The 17,995-nt window shown below is 41.4% G+C and overlaps 1 long non-coding RNA gene across 1 annotated transcript in view; it reads left to right on the top strand.

Moving 5' to 3' along the window:
• LOC144462589 (uncharacterized) overlaps window positions 1–17,683 on the top strand; it is a 30,625-nt gene extending 12,942 nt beyond the window's left edge. The window contains exons 2-3 of the long non-coding RNA XR_013490844.1: window positions 422–490; window positions 17,433–17,683. This is a non-coding gene — a long non-coding RNA (uncharacterized LOC144462589). The remainder of the gene's footprint in view (window positions 1–421; window positions 491–17,432) is intronic.
• Window positions 17,684–17,995: the final 312 nt, after the last annotated feature.

The raw sequence follows: 17,995 nt of genomic DNA, 5'->3' as shown, positions 1-17,995 counted from the left end.
TGGCCAGACAAAGTCCAAGCTTGTTTGTGAGTACCTGGCAGCAGGGCAACCCTGAACTACATTATGTTGCAGACTCACCCCCCTTAAGATGAAGGGTATATTGGTCAGCATAATGGTCAGGGCAGACCTTTGCATCCAGGAGCAAATCAAAGGCGCTCACGGTCTTACAAATTGTCATAAAATGACATTTTGTTTTATTTCATCACTAATCAATGCTGATGAAAGAGGCAGCACCGTTAAACTGCAGACATAACCAACAGCATCCCACTCATCCATCCCCCACATTGACATTTCCCCGTCCATCTCACAGTGCAATCAGCACTATCCATTATGTATTCGCTACTAGGTAACAAGCGCAACTTGACCAATTACAGACACAATGATAGACCCCGCAGCTCATTTTTCTCTGTGTTTTTGCCAGTGCTGTCATGGCGACCTCTACAACGGACGGACGTCAAGACTGGTTGGCAGGTCACCCAAGGTGGGCAATGTGAGTACATAATTACAGCTTGGGAACATTTGCCCTTTGCAAATTGTATGAAATGCATAGTGGCTAATTGGGCCACTCTGGCATTTGTGGGGTTCAGCGGGTCATCTTTTATGTGACGGCCATTATCACTAAAGTGATAAGAGCGATAGGCCCACTCAGCTCCTGCTGCTTCCTTTGCTGTATCCATAGAAATAACTGGGACTGGGTCAAGTTGAGTAAGACATTACAGTCAGCTGTTCAGGTCATAAAATACAGCTTTTTATGTTCAAAAACAGCTGTTTTAAGCCAGGTAAAATGTTACTATTTTAATCAAAAAAAAAAAAAAAAGTTCCGCTTTGGACTAAGGGAATAAAACTGGAATATCCCCACAACAGCAACAACAGTATTGTTTTAGTTGCTATATTGTGTTCCTCTGATGGTGGTATTTAGAGGATAAAGTTGTCTGATATTAAAAAGTGGATTATTTAGACACCTTGTTCTTGCTACTCCTGTAAATTAGGTTGAATTGGGTATGTTTACATGCACACTAATATTCCACTGTTATTCCAAATATGAGGATATTGTGAATATGATACCGGTCATGTAAACAGCAGATATTCTGAATTAGCATTGTCTGATTAAGACATTGAATATGCCAGTATTATTAACTTTTTAGAAGCATTCTTTCGACATGCATACAGTGCGTTTGGAATACGCATCTCAGTTGGAGGTTATACTGCAGTTTACGGTCAGCTCTGTGCGTTGTCATGGAAACGCTGTACACAAACTGACTCGGCAACAGTTTGCAAGGATGATGTAGAGATGCATGCCCGAAAGAAAAGCCCACATTTCTGGTCAGAGGGAGAAACACACCTACTTTAAAACATTATGAAAGACTTGGATATCAATACATTTTTGAATAATTGTAATAATAATTGTCCAACAAGTCCGCCACTGGTTGAAAGCTTTGAAAAAATGTTGGCACAAGCAACAGCCGTTTCACTTTTTCATATTTTGACACAATATATGACATATTAGGGCACATAATAAGAGTATGCTCAGCTGCATGAAATGGAAATATAAGTGGAATATTCATTTTCATTAGCCATGTAAACGGCTTAATAAGAATATTGTCTTTTTCAGAATAAGGGCAAAAAACTGAATTTTTTGTGCATATGAATGTGGTCATTGATTCCCTCAAAAGGATTAAGATCCCACGTTCCTCAGAATTTAATCATCAGAGATAATCTGACTTTAGGTAGGTTAAATGTTAGAAAGAAAAAACATAATAAGAGCTTAAAAACTGTATTGAAATTGGTATCTATGGCACTTGATGAGCAGAATTTTACTGAAGAACAGCATTCATCTATTTAGAGTATTCATTAACAGAGAACCTTGGGTATTTCAAAGTGACAGCAGCAAAACTCTTCACTTTCAGGAACACTCAGCTCATTTCATCATGCATGAGGAAAAAAAAAACACATTTTACTATTTTAAATCCCCCTCTCTGACAGCGAACTTCTGCCATTCCACAGACACCTCCCAGTTCACAGTGAGGCAGGAATGTGCTAAATCCTCCTCAGGTGGGGGAGTCGGCCCGCCAGCCATCGGCAGACTCCGTTCTCCTACAGACTGATAAATCTCTCCCCTTGCATCCACACCCCTACATTAAGTAAAGGTAGCGCCATCTGCTCCCTATTAATTCCCCAGCAGGCGACTTATCACCTCAACCCCCGTGACCCTGTGTGCCTCCTACATCCTCCCTGCTCCTCTCCTCTCTCCTCTTCACTTCTCCCCTCTCCTCCCTCATTCCTGAACCCTATTCATCTCATCCTCTGCATGTTTTATACACTACAGTTGAAGAGGTTTGTTGACATTTCATTTTACTGTGCCTTAGAATATGGATTTATACACGTACACACACATGGACACACATACTATAACCTTTTGCTAACCGCTAAACTCTCCAGCGATCCAACTGCGCCCGCCCCCCCCTCCCACCATGTCCCTGTGGCGGGGGTTCAGTGGACAAGTCTGGTCCTCTAGGTCAATGGCAAATGAGAAGCAGAGCTTTAGGATTAAGGAGGAGATAGCTGAGGGTTCAGGAGCTTTTTCTCTGGCTTTGATTAGCTCCCTTACTTGATTAAATGCCCATCGTCGAGGAAAAAAAAAGACGAAAATTGGATGAGGGGAGACGAAGAGAAGAGAGGGGAGAGACAGAGTCAAGGCCATTTGTTTTCTCAGCTGGGGCTAGTTCAAGTGGTCGTCTTCTGGAGCCCTCTGGCCCGGGTTCACACACACTCACGCACACACACACACACACGGATAGAGGCACTGCACACAAGCACACAAACACACACTGAGATTAATAAAAATGTCCACCGGGAGGACAGAATAAGTCAGAGGGTTGGCTCTCACAAGTCCACCACCTCACTCTCTTATACTTTCCAGTCCCATCCTTCACTCACTTGTTTATCCCCTCAACTCTTTCTCTCTCGCTCTCCTTCTCCCCCACTGTACTCTCTCCCAGTCTGGTCTGTCAGGGTAACCTGACTCCGGCGGCTTCTGACACGATCCAGACCGCTCGTAGCCCCTGCCCAACACTTTCACCACCAGAGCCAGACAGTAAAACAACCAGATTACTACCACATGTTCCCCCCTCTTTCTCTCCCTTACTCTCTCTCTCACACACACACGCACACACACTCTGTTGTTGGCAAGCATCCCCCATGGCCACCATTGCTCTCCAGTCTCAGGAACACAGGCCACACCAAAAACCCCAGAGTGGGGTAAACTGACCCAACCTGTGTAGGGAAAAGGTGGAGGGGGTTGTGTGACCTGTGGGTGTATCAGTGTGTGTAGTTGTGGTCGTTGGTGGGGAAACAGTAACAGCTTCAGACAGGAGAGATGAGATGAGAGGAGAGGAAAAAGGGGGAGAGGCCACGTTGGTAGGGTTAGGAAAGCATCACAGAGAGCTCCCAGGGAAGAAGTTTCACCTTTCCCTTCACTGATCAGTGAAGGTAAACAAGCAGCATGATGGGTAATATTGTCAACTACCATGTAGCATTTACCTGTGTAATATATATCCATTGCTGGGTTTTATTGTGATTACTTTTTCCAGTATTAATCATGTAAGGAATTACAATTTGAAATTCAGTAATTATATTAGGGTCCATGTCATTGGTCCGACAGCCCATTGGTTCGACATCCCATTAGTCCGACTGTCCGCGGTGCTGAACAGCGGGCGTATGGTGCGCCGCGACCGGCTCTGGGTCAGCTGGGAAAGGCTTGAGGTGGAGCAGGCTCACGGCTTATGTGTTTGCCACTTTCTTTTTCATTTTAACCCACACCATGATCTTTTCCTGACCCTAACCAAGTGTTTTTTGTGCCTAAACCTAACCAGACCTTAACCACAGGGCATCATGATGATTTCGGAACAACAGGACTTCGGAACAATGGGTTTAATATGGTCGGACCAATGGGATGTCAGACCAGTGGGCAGTTCCCATTATATTATACTGACGAACACAGTGCAGCGTCATCTGACAGGGTGCTGCTTTGGTCAGTGAAATACATGCAAGTGCACATTCTAGTAGATCACTCTGTAATTTGAATACAGTAATTTTGCCGTTTACATTGCAATCGTCATGACAAAATATACAACAGTCCCCAACATTAACACTTTCCACAGTTGTAAAATTCTGTCTGTGAGGACTACAAACCACTGTGCAATGTTTTGGCATCTGATAAACCTTTAAATGCTTGTCTGCCACTCCAGCTGGACTTCCGCAATAGTGTATCCCCTTTGAGTATTTTTTATTTTAAGTACCACCTGACCAGAGCAAAACATAGAAACAGAGAAAAACAGTGAACAAGTGAAGACGTGAACAGGATAGCATTTGTTGCAACGGTTGGCAGTTTACGGCACTTAATTGCATTAAGAATAGTATTGAATATAAAATGTGGTTTCTCAAACTTAAATTTACATTCTTTTACTGAACTTGTTATAGTATAATTATTTCAGGGATAATGCATGACTGATATTTTTTTAAAAAAAACTGTCCCACATCAAACCTGAAAAAGGATGTCATGGACCTGATGCAGGTAATAAATGAATATTGATCAAAGCAATCATGCTAGAATAATAACTTCACCATTTCAAAAGGCAGTGACCGTGACTCCGAAGATTTCTTATTTAAATGTGTCATCTTTGTCAGCCGGTTTGCTAACGTTAGCCACTGGTAAACCTCTACTCAAGCATGATGTTGTTCATTTGGAGTTGAGAGTGTTTGAACCCTGCTGTCTCTCTGTGCCGACTGGACCTCCGTAGTGTCACAGGGCTAACATAAGCCTAGCTGCTGATGGTTGCCCCCAGTGGTGTCGTGGAGGGTATACTCAGGTATACGGGGTATACACACTTCTTTTTCTATCCAGTGACCCACCTAAAAGCAAAACAGCCATTGTAATAGGAGACTATGCCCACTTCCTCATCGGTAACCTACCTATCTACCTAGTAGTACACCCACCTCATCAAGTACCACTACACCACTGGTCGCCCCCAAGCTGTGGGCTGGCTGCTTACTGAAACCACAATATTCTATTTTCTGATTGCACGTGTTCAATACAGGCCTCCAGGAGGTACACAGGGCATTGAAACCAATTGTCCTAGTGGCCAAATATGGAATTACACCTTCACGTGCTGCTTGGTGGCCCAAAAGACTTCTTCCCATTGACTTTCATGGCGAACAAGATGTTTGTAAATCAGTGGGTGAATTGTATTGAGCCTCACAACCCCTTGCGAAATGACTGGTTTCACGATAAGAATTTAATCGATTGAGTCAGATAACATTTGGGAAGTCTGGAGGAGCAGCACAATTGAGTCAGTTTATCCCCGTTCAAGTTAGCAGAGTGCTAAACCAGAATTAGCCAGCTCAGTCACTGTGACTGCTTCATGAGCCACACAGTACAGAAACAGTGCTGATCATCCGGGTTAGTTTATATGCCGCACTTGGACTTTTAAGGCTTCATGCACCACTGAGTTTCATGGGAATAAACAGGAGATGGGCTGATTAACGAAAGTGATGTAATGACTGATACTGTGGTTTCGTGTTATCTGTAACACTTCCTAAGAACTTTTTTCAATGTGCAATATGTAATAATTATGTATAATACAGCAGGGCAAATATCACAATATTTTTTTCCATATACCTGGATTTCAATATTGCTACGAGGCTGACTATTGGTTCTTTCCTTACTTCAACCATCACATATCAATGTTTGGTCATGGACCTTCCACGTCCAGATACAATGTAAAAGGTACCCTGGGTGCGTTGGTTGTTGACGTTCTGGGACGCCATGTCAAGTTCTGCGTGTTACATGCATTGTCTTCTTTCAAAATACACTTTCCACAAATTTCCCGTTTACACTCAGTCTCTTTCAAAACAAAACGCACTAAGTTAGTACAACAACGCAAATTCACGTTTCCCCCCCCCCCCAACAACTAACGCATGTGGTTGGGTTGAGGCAACAAAAACATGTGGTTAGGTTTAGGAAGACAGAACGGGATTTGGCTTTATAATCTTACAGGACGAGAACACCACTCTCCCAGGTGACAGTCAGTGTTTGTTGGACCCACCCACCACCTATCACAGCAACGCACCACGTAACATGCCGACACTGAAGGATGGCTTTTTTGTCAGTGTCTGACGTCACTCTGCAAGTCACTGCCCAAGCGCTAGATTTCCATGACTCCGGTGTGCAACCGAGCTATAAATAATCATCTGTAATGTGGATATAATGACTACGTAGATAGAGGCAAAAAACAGCTAGAATAGTCTGGTACATTCACAGAATTACATCACTTTACTGTAATACAGCCTTTAAAACCAGGAAAAGACAAGACTTACGAGATTACGACATCCAGAAACTAAGACAATATCTGGTCTCATATCATGATATTAATGTAATTTTGATATATTTCCGCTCCTGCCATAATTCCCTTTTTCCCTTTTTAGGTTTTCATGAAGATTTTACAGTTTTTCCTCAGGCATTCTGTAAACATGAGTCAAGCCAAAAGTTTATCTTGGTATTATGCACAATCTGCAACACTGCCTGATCTGCAGAGAGTTATCTTAAGAGAGTTACCATCCCCTTTTGACTTTGCACCTGCACAACATTCCCTCCCTCCTCCACGCTTTGTTGGCATGAGCCATCTTGGTCATTCTGCATGCCCAGGCACATTATCAACTTGCAATTACACTCACACGCTCTGCTCTGCTCGCCCAAATGAACCAGCTGGTGATACAGCAACACTGCATTACAAACACACTGACTACTTGCACATTCTTAAATAAGAGGTCTTCCTATCACAAATAACCCTAATATGAACTTAATGCGAAGTAATGAATCTGTTGGAGCTTCATTCCGGCATACTGGAAAGTTAATAAAACAATATTGCGATTGGTAGGGAAGGAGAACCCTGTGGACCACGCTTTAGATTAGGCCCCTAATGGCTCTGAAGCCGGAGGCTAAATTGAAATGTAAAACCCAGAGCGAGACCCTAATTCACCCTTATCTGTGTGAGTGACGAGCCTGCCTCCCCCGACTGAGATTGGGGCCATCGAGTTGGATGAACTGCAATTTGCTTTGTTAGAGGTAGGTGTATATGCATGCACGGCCCCGGATCACATGGAGATATAGAATGCGTGTTTGGAATGCATTTGGAATAAATGAATGTGTTTCAAAGGCACTACCTGTTCTTATTCTGTCTCGCTTTCTTTACAGTCGTCACTGAAGTGAAGCCGAGTTACAATGCAACATGGCAGGAAATGCATCAGTCAGTATATGCTCTCACAAACACCAATTTGTCCCCTTATAAAAATCTGAATACGAAATTATAGGCAATCAATAATGGAACAATTAGTGTTTACTCTGTGAGCTTCCTTACACGATGTACGACTTCATAGCCCTGGATTGGTTGCACTAAAACACACAAACACAACATCACCCCCCTCCTTTTATTCCCTCAGTCAACAGGCCACTTGTCCACCTGTTCCCATTATGTTACCGCGGTGATATCTCTCTCTCCTCCTCCTCCTCGTCCCTCTCTTTCTAATACTCCTTCCTTCCTCCCCTCTCACCCTAATATCCTCCTTTTCCTTTATCTCTCCTCCTTTTACCACTGCTGGTGCCTCCATCGCTGACCGTTCATTACCCTAATCAAATCCAGCAGCTGAACAACCGCTCACTGCCACTCCACGAGCTGTTTTTTTTTTTCTTTTTTTTTTTTTTAAATCCCTGGACTCATTTGCATATGCGTCCAGTTAATTAGCGTGGGGGCGCAGGTGCGTGGTGATAATCATTATTAAACATGACAGTCACCTGTGACCGTGCTGCCCTCCCCAACCCTCCACATATACACACTCACACATACCACCCTGCCTCTGCTTCTCCCACTCCTGTTCGCCTGAGCATCAACAAGCAATGATGATGTCATTTCCTGTTTCTGTTTTAATGGTCAGCACGTATTCCACACATGCATCCGGAGCTTGATCACATTTGGGCTTGCGAGGCGCTGTGAGCCGAGCAGGTTTAAGGAAAAAGTAGTTCAGTGTCTTCTGGCAGGAAGGTGTCAAAAGGAAAAGAAATTAAATAAAAGAAAATCATTCCCCAATGAGAGAGGGGGGAGGAGGAGTGGAGGAGTATGTGTGTGTTGGCCTGTTGACATCACTGGGAACCCTGTTTCCCCATCAGGCCAGGATTTTTCTGTTGGCGTGTGCCAGTGTCAGCATGCCTGACACCGTTTTGTGCACATTTACATTTTTATTTGTGTGCGTTTCCCTGTGTGTGTGTGTGTGTCATGTGTGTGGATGTAGCTTGAACTACACAGCGCGTATGTGTCTGTGTAATATAATATTTGCTTGATGATAGGTTTCACTGTGGAAAGTTGATGTGATAGGGTCTGACAGTTACAACGTACTTACAGCAGGCACCGCTTTGATTCTCACCGGTGGAGCAGACTTCCAAGTGGATGAATACAGGTTAAACTGTGGGTTTTCACTTAGCTAATGCCGTACTGTGTGGTATTATTATTCTGTATTTATTTTCAAATTGTCATGCAGCTCCTGCACTGTTTATTGTTACAGAGACAGATTATTAAAGCTAGTATCTTCAAACACAAATAACACGCCCTCTGCATTTACTTAAGTGTGGACAACACTGAGAAAATATAAAAAGGTTAATTTATTACAGATTTTTTAGAAAGCAACAATCAACATAATTGAAGAAAAATCACACCATATAGTTTTTTATTAAAGTCATAAAGTGGTGTCATTAATCCATCATCTCTGCACCTAAGGTAGTCATAGCTGCGCTGGGTGTTAGTCAATTGATGGAGCTGCACCACCCTCTGCTGTATGAGTGCAGACAGTGCAGTGCATTGTTGTTTGAAGACTTGAAAGCCAGCACATACAGTTTTAGTACCAGTAATCTCACATATTAGACCAATCTAAATGGTATTTGCCAGCAATGTTGATGTTTTCACATGATTTTTAAGTCATCTTACACACTCCAGTGTGTCCTTTAATGACCTGAACATGCTCAGTTTGTATCAAATGAACTACACTGTTGAGTTGAGTGTTGAGCATGGACTGTGCAGATAGATCGAATTATTTGATTATTTACGTCAATGATGCACCAGACTGCTTAAGTAGCGTTGGTTTTCTACTCCAGCTACCCTCACTAAAATTTTCATGTAAAGCCATAGTGGGTAACTTTTATAAAAAACTTTTTTTTTGTGATATTTGTTGACATTGTCACCATATCCACACAGCAGTGTATAAGACAGATGATCTGTGAAAAACGATCATATCCTCCTGAGACCTCAGCTTCTGTTTGGTATGCATTTTAATGTCTTCTAGCTATTTGGGATCAGTAGAACCTGTTAAGTATAAAAAACTAAACATTGTCTTTGAACAGGAAGTAGCTTTGGAGAAAAGATGGCCTCATACTGTATGGGGACGATGGGTTTATCTTAATAGTCACATGTGTGTAATAAAGTATAAAACTGTTCACCTGAACAACTAAATTACAAATAATGCAACAGAACTAAAAATCTTGTGAACTGGTCATTTAGAAAACACGGCATGAATTTCCCTCGATCCATACTCCAAGTGAGGAATGTCCTGTTGTCCATCTGTGACACCTGATTGGTCCCAATGTCCTTAAAGGAGATGATTATATAAGTTTGTTACTGTTGCTAAAATTGGTCAAACTGGTTGTCATATCAAACTACAAACATTATTGATCATAAATAAACACTTATTTGGCAGAGATGGCTGCCATCTTGTTTTTACATGGATTAGTTAATGTGATTTTGCTACCAAGAGACAGCACAAAAAGTGTCCACGAACGAGGACAACAGTTCGAAGTAGAGTGAAGTATAAGGTGCAGGAACCCTGAAATGTGATGTCCCCATATGAGGACCTGAGGTCTCAGGAGGATAGTCCTCTGCCCCCTTGATTTGCTTCTAATGACATTACTGCATGCGGACAAAAACATCCAATCAGTGCTTGAGGATTCTCTAACGCAGCTGTCAATCATGTCAATCACTGCTGACCCAACCACAACCACAAAGTTGGTCCGGCTGGTAGGCGGTGCTTGGTGCTTTGCTTGACTGTTTCCAACATGGTCACAAACTTTCTCATTATAGAATAGCAGAACAGAATAGCTTTTATTGTCATTGTGTGTACAACAAAATTAAGGTGCCGCTCCAGTCAGTGCAACAAGAAACAAAAATAGCAATAAAATATATATCAATAAAAATATAATAGAAAAAAATTTGTGCAAGAGAAAAATATGTACAAATATATACAGTGTGTGCCATAAATATTTCTGTACAGTACAGTGCAAATGGTTTGCCTGTAGATATTCCAGGAATACAGCTAAACAGTCACTAAAATATGTTTCTGAAAACATTTGAGGTGAGAAATAAGAAATGCACTAACAAAATCTTGATTCATATTTCATCAGCCCTGCCTAGCTTCACAGTTGGACCACAGTCCATCAGCAGTGAATGACAGGTGTGTGAGACTCCTGAACTCTGATTGGTTGTTTTCCATGAGCTGTGGTAGACGCTAGCAAATGCCATTAGAAGCTAAACAATACGACACAAAGTTATTTTCATAAAAGTTACCAACTGAGTTTAAATGGTGTAAGGTAGTGCAGGCTATGGTGCACATATCGTCTTCTAGCAGAGCTAGGCAGTGGCGTACGATAGTTAGGATGGGCCCCAGTGCACACCATTATGATGGGCCCTTGTGCCAGATTTTGTGTCCAAACAGCTACCGTACATTTTATAGTATTGTCACATGATCAAATACAGACTTGACGTTGGACACGTCAACATACATATTGCCATCATCACTGCAAATCTGTAAAAAATAAGAATTGATTAATTAAATTGATTTTCAAAATAGTTTATTTACAGTTTAATAGTGGTAATAATGGACATGTAATTCTGTTATAGATTTCTACTGAATATTTCACAAAAGAAAAAACAGGAACATTGACAGAGATGTGTTTGTCTTCTCAAGGGCATATACAGCAGAAAACAGCATTTGTATTTTAACGTGTGGTCTTCTTTGAACACAGAGGGGTATTTCTGAGATGGCAAGTTGAATCAACTCCAGCCACTCTCTCTACAGTGTAAACTACTGTCTGTAGATGGGAAAGGTATGAATGAATGCCCAGCCAGCAGAGCGCAGTCACTGGGTTGAACTACATCAAAAGCTCTGTAGCAATCCACTCATACTACTGACGACAAGGGTCCATAGGAAATGTATTGCTGTATCTCTTTAAAACGGTATCATAACTTTTGGAAGAAATTGTGTCTGCAGCATTGCAAAAGCACTTTACATCTTACAGGAAATCTTTACACTGAGAAATCCCAGCCAGCTTTCTGACCCATTCCCACTTCAAGAACCATTTTACTGCACTTTTACTGAAGTGTTTCTCACCCCTGACATTGAATTGAGTCCAGTTACAGTGCTGTCATGGGGTCTTCTCTAGTCTTGCCCAATGTTTGTTTTTAGAATATTGCTTAAACTGAATGGGCATGTTTTTAATGGTTTTATTTATTAGCAGATTAACCCTTTTCTTGCACACTGTCAGACAGTTAAGTGTCTGATTTACATCATGTTCATTTTTTTAAGAATCCTGAACTGAAGTATTTGGCTTTGTGAACAAATGAACTGTGCCAAATTTGAAGTGAATCAGACTCGTGATCAGTGTGTCATGGCCATTGAAATGTATAATGTTGCTGCAGTGCCACCCATTGGTAACATGCCATATTTATGGAGCAGGATTTCTCCAGGTTCATGAGTGCACGTCTTCTTTTACAACTTCAGAATGCTGAAATAGTACTGTCAAATAAAATGTACTGTTGTGTGACGTGTTTTAATTTTTATGGTTATGTCAAAAGCAGCACACATAGAAGAATTTGATAGTTAGGAAATGGTATGGCATATTTTTGGGATCATTCATGTTCCATCAAATTTGCAGTTACAAATGTTAAGTCAATAATAAAAAAAGACGAGTTTCTTACTAAATAATAAGCCAGTTCAGCTGCATCATATGTATGTAATAAGTTAGTAAATGGACATCTCTTTTTCAAAACGACTTTCAGTTGGAGTGGTCTCTCTAAAAAATATAGAGGTAAAAAGACAGGACAGACAAGTCGAAGCTGGCAACCCAAAATTGTCAATAAATGGTCTATATAGCATTAATGAATGTGTCAAGGGGAGACACTACAGATTAACACAGTATAACTTTAAAGTGATAGACATCACCATGAAACTTCACCAGTTGATTATTTATATTAAGAAAAACATTTTGCAAATGAGGCATTATTTACTTATATATGCACATTTTGCATACATAGTCCGAACATAAATATAAACTCAAATAAACACGTAAATGTGTATTTTGGATGATTTTTCCACTAGTTTGAAAACCTGTTATGGAAGCAAAACAGCCCAAAATCTCAAAATTTACCAGTGCTTGAAAAACTGTTTGCACCTTGTGTCTCCCCTTTACCATCAGTGAATCTAGGCTATCTTAAAACATAATCCTTTAACAAAGGTATGCCTCATTGCTAATTTATTGTATTTATACCGTGGCACTGTTACTTTGCATTGTCTTCTGAATGTCTGATTTCTGCAGTTCTACAAATGGCAGCTGTGCTTGCTGTTTCATATCCACTAGATGGCAGCATGTTTATTTAACACCGCTGTGTTAGTGAACCCCTGTGGGGAAAGACTGATCCCCTCTGAACAACCTCAGATAGCTGATCCGGCTCAGCTGATGTCTCTCAGGAGCGGCAGTCCAAGTCACCTCGAGCCAAACTTCAAATGCCAAAACCAGTGTGACAACCTCTGTCCCTGAAAGTTTGACTCTGACAGGGTTTCTTTGTCAAGTGGCAGGCTTTGTTAGCAACTGGGGCAGCAGGGACGTACTTGCTGAAGAAGACAACAGTGGTGTGTGCAGGCATGTGCAGATGCATGCTTATGTGGTACATACTGTGTACTTATATGGACGTGCATAGTATGTGAAGCATATGGTGGGGGCTCTATGCATTGTGTATATACATACATATTTAGTCAGAGCATTATGCATCCATGCATGGTGATGGATGCATGCGTGCATTCAGTATTATGTATGCCTTAATGAGAATAAGGGATTGAACAACAGAGAAAGGAGTGGCAGCCATGAGTGTGTGTGTGTGACAGTTGGGGAGGACAGCTTGAAGAGAGACACATTACAAAGGAGCTCTTTGGGGACAGACAGAAGGTTTAGGCCCTTGTTAATTATTGAAGCAACATTTGCTGTTGTGCTTCAGTCAGCAATGTGTCACTTTACTTCCCTGCCCCCTCGCACACATAAACACAAACATACCAACAAAGATGTTCAGCAATTTGTCAAAATGGATTGTATTGTGTTGGGCTGAACGAGATGCTCGCCGAACAAAACAACTGTATAAACGGGCTGAAAAACTGATGATGAATGGATTTATTATTGTTTAAAAGGTCAATTGTAAGTCAATAAGAAACTTCAGATAACAATAGACACGTAAAAGCTATTGATTATGTCCTTTGGCAACTGTGTTTTGACTGATTCTGTTACAAAACACAGCACAAGCAGATAGATTTCAACAGAGAGTCAAATGGAAATTGCCCATGGCATGTAGCCCAATGCATTCCTGTTCTGCACTTACGGTATATGATACCACACATCAGCTTTATACATTCTGTGCATACTTTGAGGTTCAGCTCAGTCACCAGAACATTTGCACATTTCATACGTTCTTAATAAATGTCTATAAAGTGACATAGTATATGAGCTGACTTTATTATTCTGGAGTTGGAGGGGATGGTGGATGGCATGACACCTGGGCGAGACACCTACCAGGATGCACTGTTTGAGACCAAAAAATTGTTTTGGTTTTGCTAATCATTGCTGTGTTTCCAGCTGATTTTTAGGTATGCAAAGCAGCTGTTTTTTGGTGAAACATCATTGCTTTTCCTGCCAGAATAGAGGCATGAAAAGTGGTTGTTTTTACCAAGACATCACTGAATTTCTTGCCCAGATAGAGGCACGAAAAGTGTTTTTTTTTTTACCAAGACATCACTGCATTTCTTGCCCTGATAGAGGCATGAAAAGTGGTTGTTTTTACCAAGACATCACTGCATTTCTTGCCCAGATAGAGGCACGAAAAGTTTTTGTTTTTACCAAGACGTCACTGCATTTCTTGCCCTGATAGAGGCACAAAAAGTGTTTTTTTAACCAAGAAATCACTGCATTTCTTGCCCTGATAGGGGCACGAAAAGTGGTTGTTTTTACCAAGACATCACTGCATTTCTTGCCCTGATAGAGGCATGAAAAATCGGTTGTTTATACCAAGACATCACTGCTTTTATTGCCCAGATAGAGGCACAGAAAGAGTTTATTTTTTACCAGAACATTGCTGCTTTTCTTGACCTGATAGAGGCACAAAAAGTGGTTGTTTTTACCAAGACATCACTGCTTTTATTGCCCTAATAGAGGCACAAAAAGTGGTTGTTTTTACCAAGACATTGCTGCATTTCTTGCTCTGATAGAGGCATGAAAAGTGGTTGTTTTTACCAAGACATCACTGCTTTTCTTGCCCTGATAGAGGCACAAAAAGTGGTTGTTTTTACCAAGACATCGCTGCATTTCTTGCTCTGATAGAGGCATGAAAAGTGGTTGTTTTTACCAAGAAGTCACTGCTTTTCTTGCCTAGATAGAGGTACAAAAAGTGGTTGTTTTTTTTTACCAAGACATCGCTGTTTTTGTTGCCAGGATAGTGGCATGAAAAGTGGTAATTTTTCACGAAAATATTGCTGCTTTTCTTGTGCAGATTGTGGCACAAAAAAGGTCACTTTCTACCAAGACACCACTGCTTTTCTTGCCAGGATAGTGGCTTAAAAAGTGACTGTTTTCACCGAGATGTCACTGCTTTTCTTGCTGGCATAATAGCACAAAAAGAGTTGTTTGTTGCCAAGACATTGTGCTCTTCCTGCCAGGATATTGGCACAAAAGTTGTTGTTTTTCACAGAGACATCGCTGCTTTTCTTGCCCGGATAGTAACATGAAAAGGGGGTATTTTTACCAAGATGTCACTGCTTTTCCTGTTAGGATTGTGCCTCCCAAACTGGGTATTTTAAGCCAAAACGTGATCTTTTTCTAACCATAACCAAATGATTTTTTTTTTTACCTAAGTCTAACCACGCATTAACCACAGCACTGTTAAAACACTCACTGAAATTGTTTTAGAAAATTGCACTTGTTATGTATTAACTGTGTATTTGTATCGAATTTTAACTGTTTTGAATTTCAGTGTACTGTATGTGCTACATAATAGTGAGCAACTGTAAGTACTGTGGGTGGCAAATACTGGTCTTTGTGTCTTTGAATGTGAAAAATGAGTGCCCTATAACTGTTTGTATGTTATATCTTTATGCAGGAATATTGTTATAGTACTCAGTTGGCATGGGTTAAATATTATATCTGTGGTGTCTTGAGGTGTGTGGAAAAGACCTGACAACCAGTAACTCATCTTTCACTGTCTTTTTTTTCCTTTTTTGTGGTCAATCTATGCATGCTGGTGCAGCATGTTCTTTGATCTTTTCTTAGCCCCACTCACTGGGCCTGAGGCAGCTTTTATTCAGGTGGAAAATGGAGGTTAGACCCAACTGGACAGAGCACAGTGGGGAGGAGCAGGAAGAGGGGGATGGGGACATCTTGCCTGTTGTGGCTGATGTCGGTGATTCTTGGTGGAAGTAGGTCAAAGGTAGGTCAGCTCCTTCGCTCACTGTAAGACAGATCCATCCAGTTGGTGTTATCAAGAGTTACGATCCCTGTTTGTGAGATATGGCGGGGAGGAGGTCAGTTCATCATCCTTGGGATTTTGATTGGATACCCAAGATGAATACATTCATCGTCAGACAGGCACTTTGGTCGCAGTGCCAGCTGTTGGATTAGATCATATGTTGTCCTGTAGGTTCCTCCATCCATCACTTTTCTAAATGTGGACTCTGGGTCTCCAGCTGAAAGCTAATTCCCATGTTGATGGAGGCCTGTATGTCATAAATCAAAAGGCTTTCACTAAATTTATCAAGACATTTGGACTGTATCTGTATTTGTGTGTGTGCTCAGGGGTTGTCAAGACAGAAGGACGTGATGAGCACTGTCTCATTCATGTGTTTCTCATTTCTGAGCACTGGAGGAAGGTTTACTACTGAACTTATTACTGTAATCATGAAAGCAGGCTGTTTCATTTTCTAGGTGGTACTTAGTGCGATGAGTGAGTGTTTTCAAGGCCAGACTGTGGGTAACACAATACTAGGTATTAAAATGCCTGTTTGGATACCAAAAGGGCTGTATGAGTCTCCTCTGTATCATTATCGTCCCTTCCTCTCTATCTGCATGTGCAATACTGAAAACAACTGAGATCTTTGAATAATAAATCCATTGTATTGATCAGGTAGAGCATGCATTGCTCCAAGCCTTGAAATCATATCCAGTTGTTTACATTCTTGCTATTCATCACAGGATGTTATTTCCAGATATCTCTCTCAAGAGCTTAAAGGAATACTTCACCCCAAAATTATGTGTATGTTGTGCAACTCGTGCAGTACAATCCACATCTCATTTATCCAATTGCATGCTCAGTACATCCCAAACCAAGCGGCAACCTCTGAGGCTGAGAAATTAAGCCAATGCATAAGCGTCAAATCTGCAGTTCATCGAATGGCCACTTGAGGTTGACTCCAGAACAGAGAATTCCCATAAAAACTCTAACTTTATGTTTCCAGCCTGTTATGAAAATTGTTTTGGTCTCTATAGCTAATTTCCCTGGTTATGACAACTATACGGGGGTGAATTTTTATTTAACTCTCTCATTTACAGTTTTGTCAAGGCCTGAAGTTACTAATCAAAGGCGTGGCCACTTTGATCAACAGGCTCTCTGCAAAGCATCGCCACAGTCTGAGTCAGATCCTCCTCCTCGCTCCTTCACAGCTACACCTTTTCGTCCAAATATGGTCACTTCTGGCTCCAAAACACCAAGATGGCAATGGCCGAAAAGCTGACCTTGAGGCTTCAAAACAGGGTGATGTCATGGTAGTTACATTCATTACATTGTGCAGTCTAAGTTTAAGGAATGTCACTATAAATAGTCTCATGGCTGAGTAGCGAAGTGTTTTATACTGTAATATTTTTAGCAAAAAATGAAGTTTTATAACTAACTTGTGGAACAAAGACCACGCCTTAATCTCATCCATTTCCGCACTGAAAGTATTTAAGCGCACCTTACCTGTTTCCCTCCACTTTTACTCTGTTCTCACATCCCTCCCGCCAAAAAACCCTTTTTTCTCTTTCTCCACAGAAGAGAGCAGGGGAAGAGATGACTCCCCCACTCTATCTCAACTTCCCTGGTTCCGATGCAATCTCCTCCCTTCAGCCGACACTGGACTGCCATCAGATTCTACCCTCCACCTGTCTGCGACCCTAATTTCTCCCATCATTCCCCCCACCTTCCTTCTGTCCTTCAGTGTCCCTACATCCCTTCATCCCACATCCCTCGATCCTCTTCCCTACTTCCCTCAACCCTCACTCCCATCATCCATTATACGTAATAAACTAATTGCAATCTATAACTTTATTGGCGTGGTCTTTGTTAGTGAACAACACATTCTCACTCCGACCTCGTCACATATTGACGTTTTGGTCATGGACCTTCCATGTCCACATTCGTTGTGCAAGGTACCCTAGGTTTGTTGGTTGTTGACGTTATGGGACAACGTTTCAAATTCTGCCTGTTACCTGCATTGTCTTCTTTCAAGATACACTTCTGTTTTCACAGGAAATTTAATGTTTACATAGTCTCTTTTAAAATGTACTGTGTCGGTTCAACACCACGAATTGACCTTTTTTTTTCCTTTAACAACA

The sequence above is a fragment of the Epinephelus lanceolatus genome, chromosome 3 (genome assembly GCF_041903045.1).
Source record: "Epinephelus lanceolatus isolate andai-2023 chromosome 3, ASM4190304v1, whole genome shotgun sequence".
Classification (NCBI taxonomy): domain Eukaryota; kingdom Metazoa; phylum Chordata; class Actinopteri; order Perciformes; family Serranidae; genus Epinephelus; species Epinephelus lanceolatus.
The sequence above is the reverse complement of the archived record's forward strand: the minus strand, read 5'-3'. Positions and strand labels throughout refer to the sequence as shown.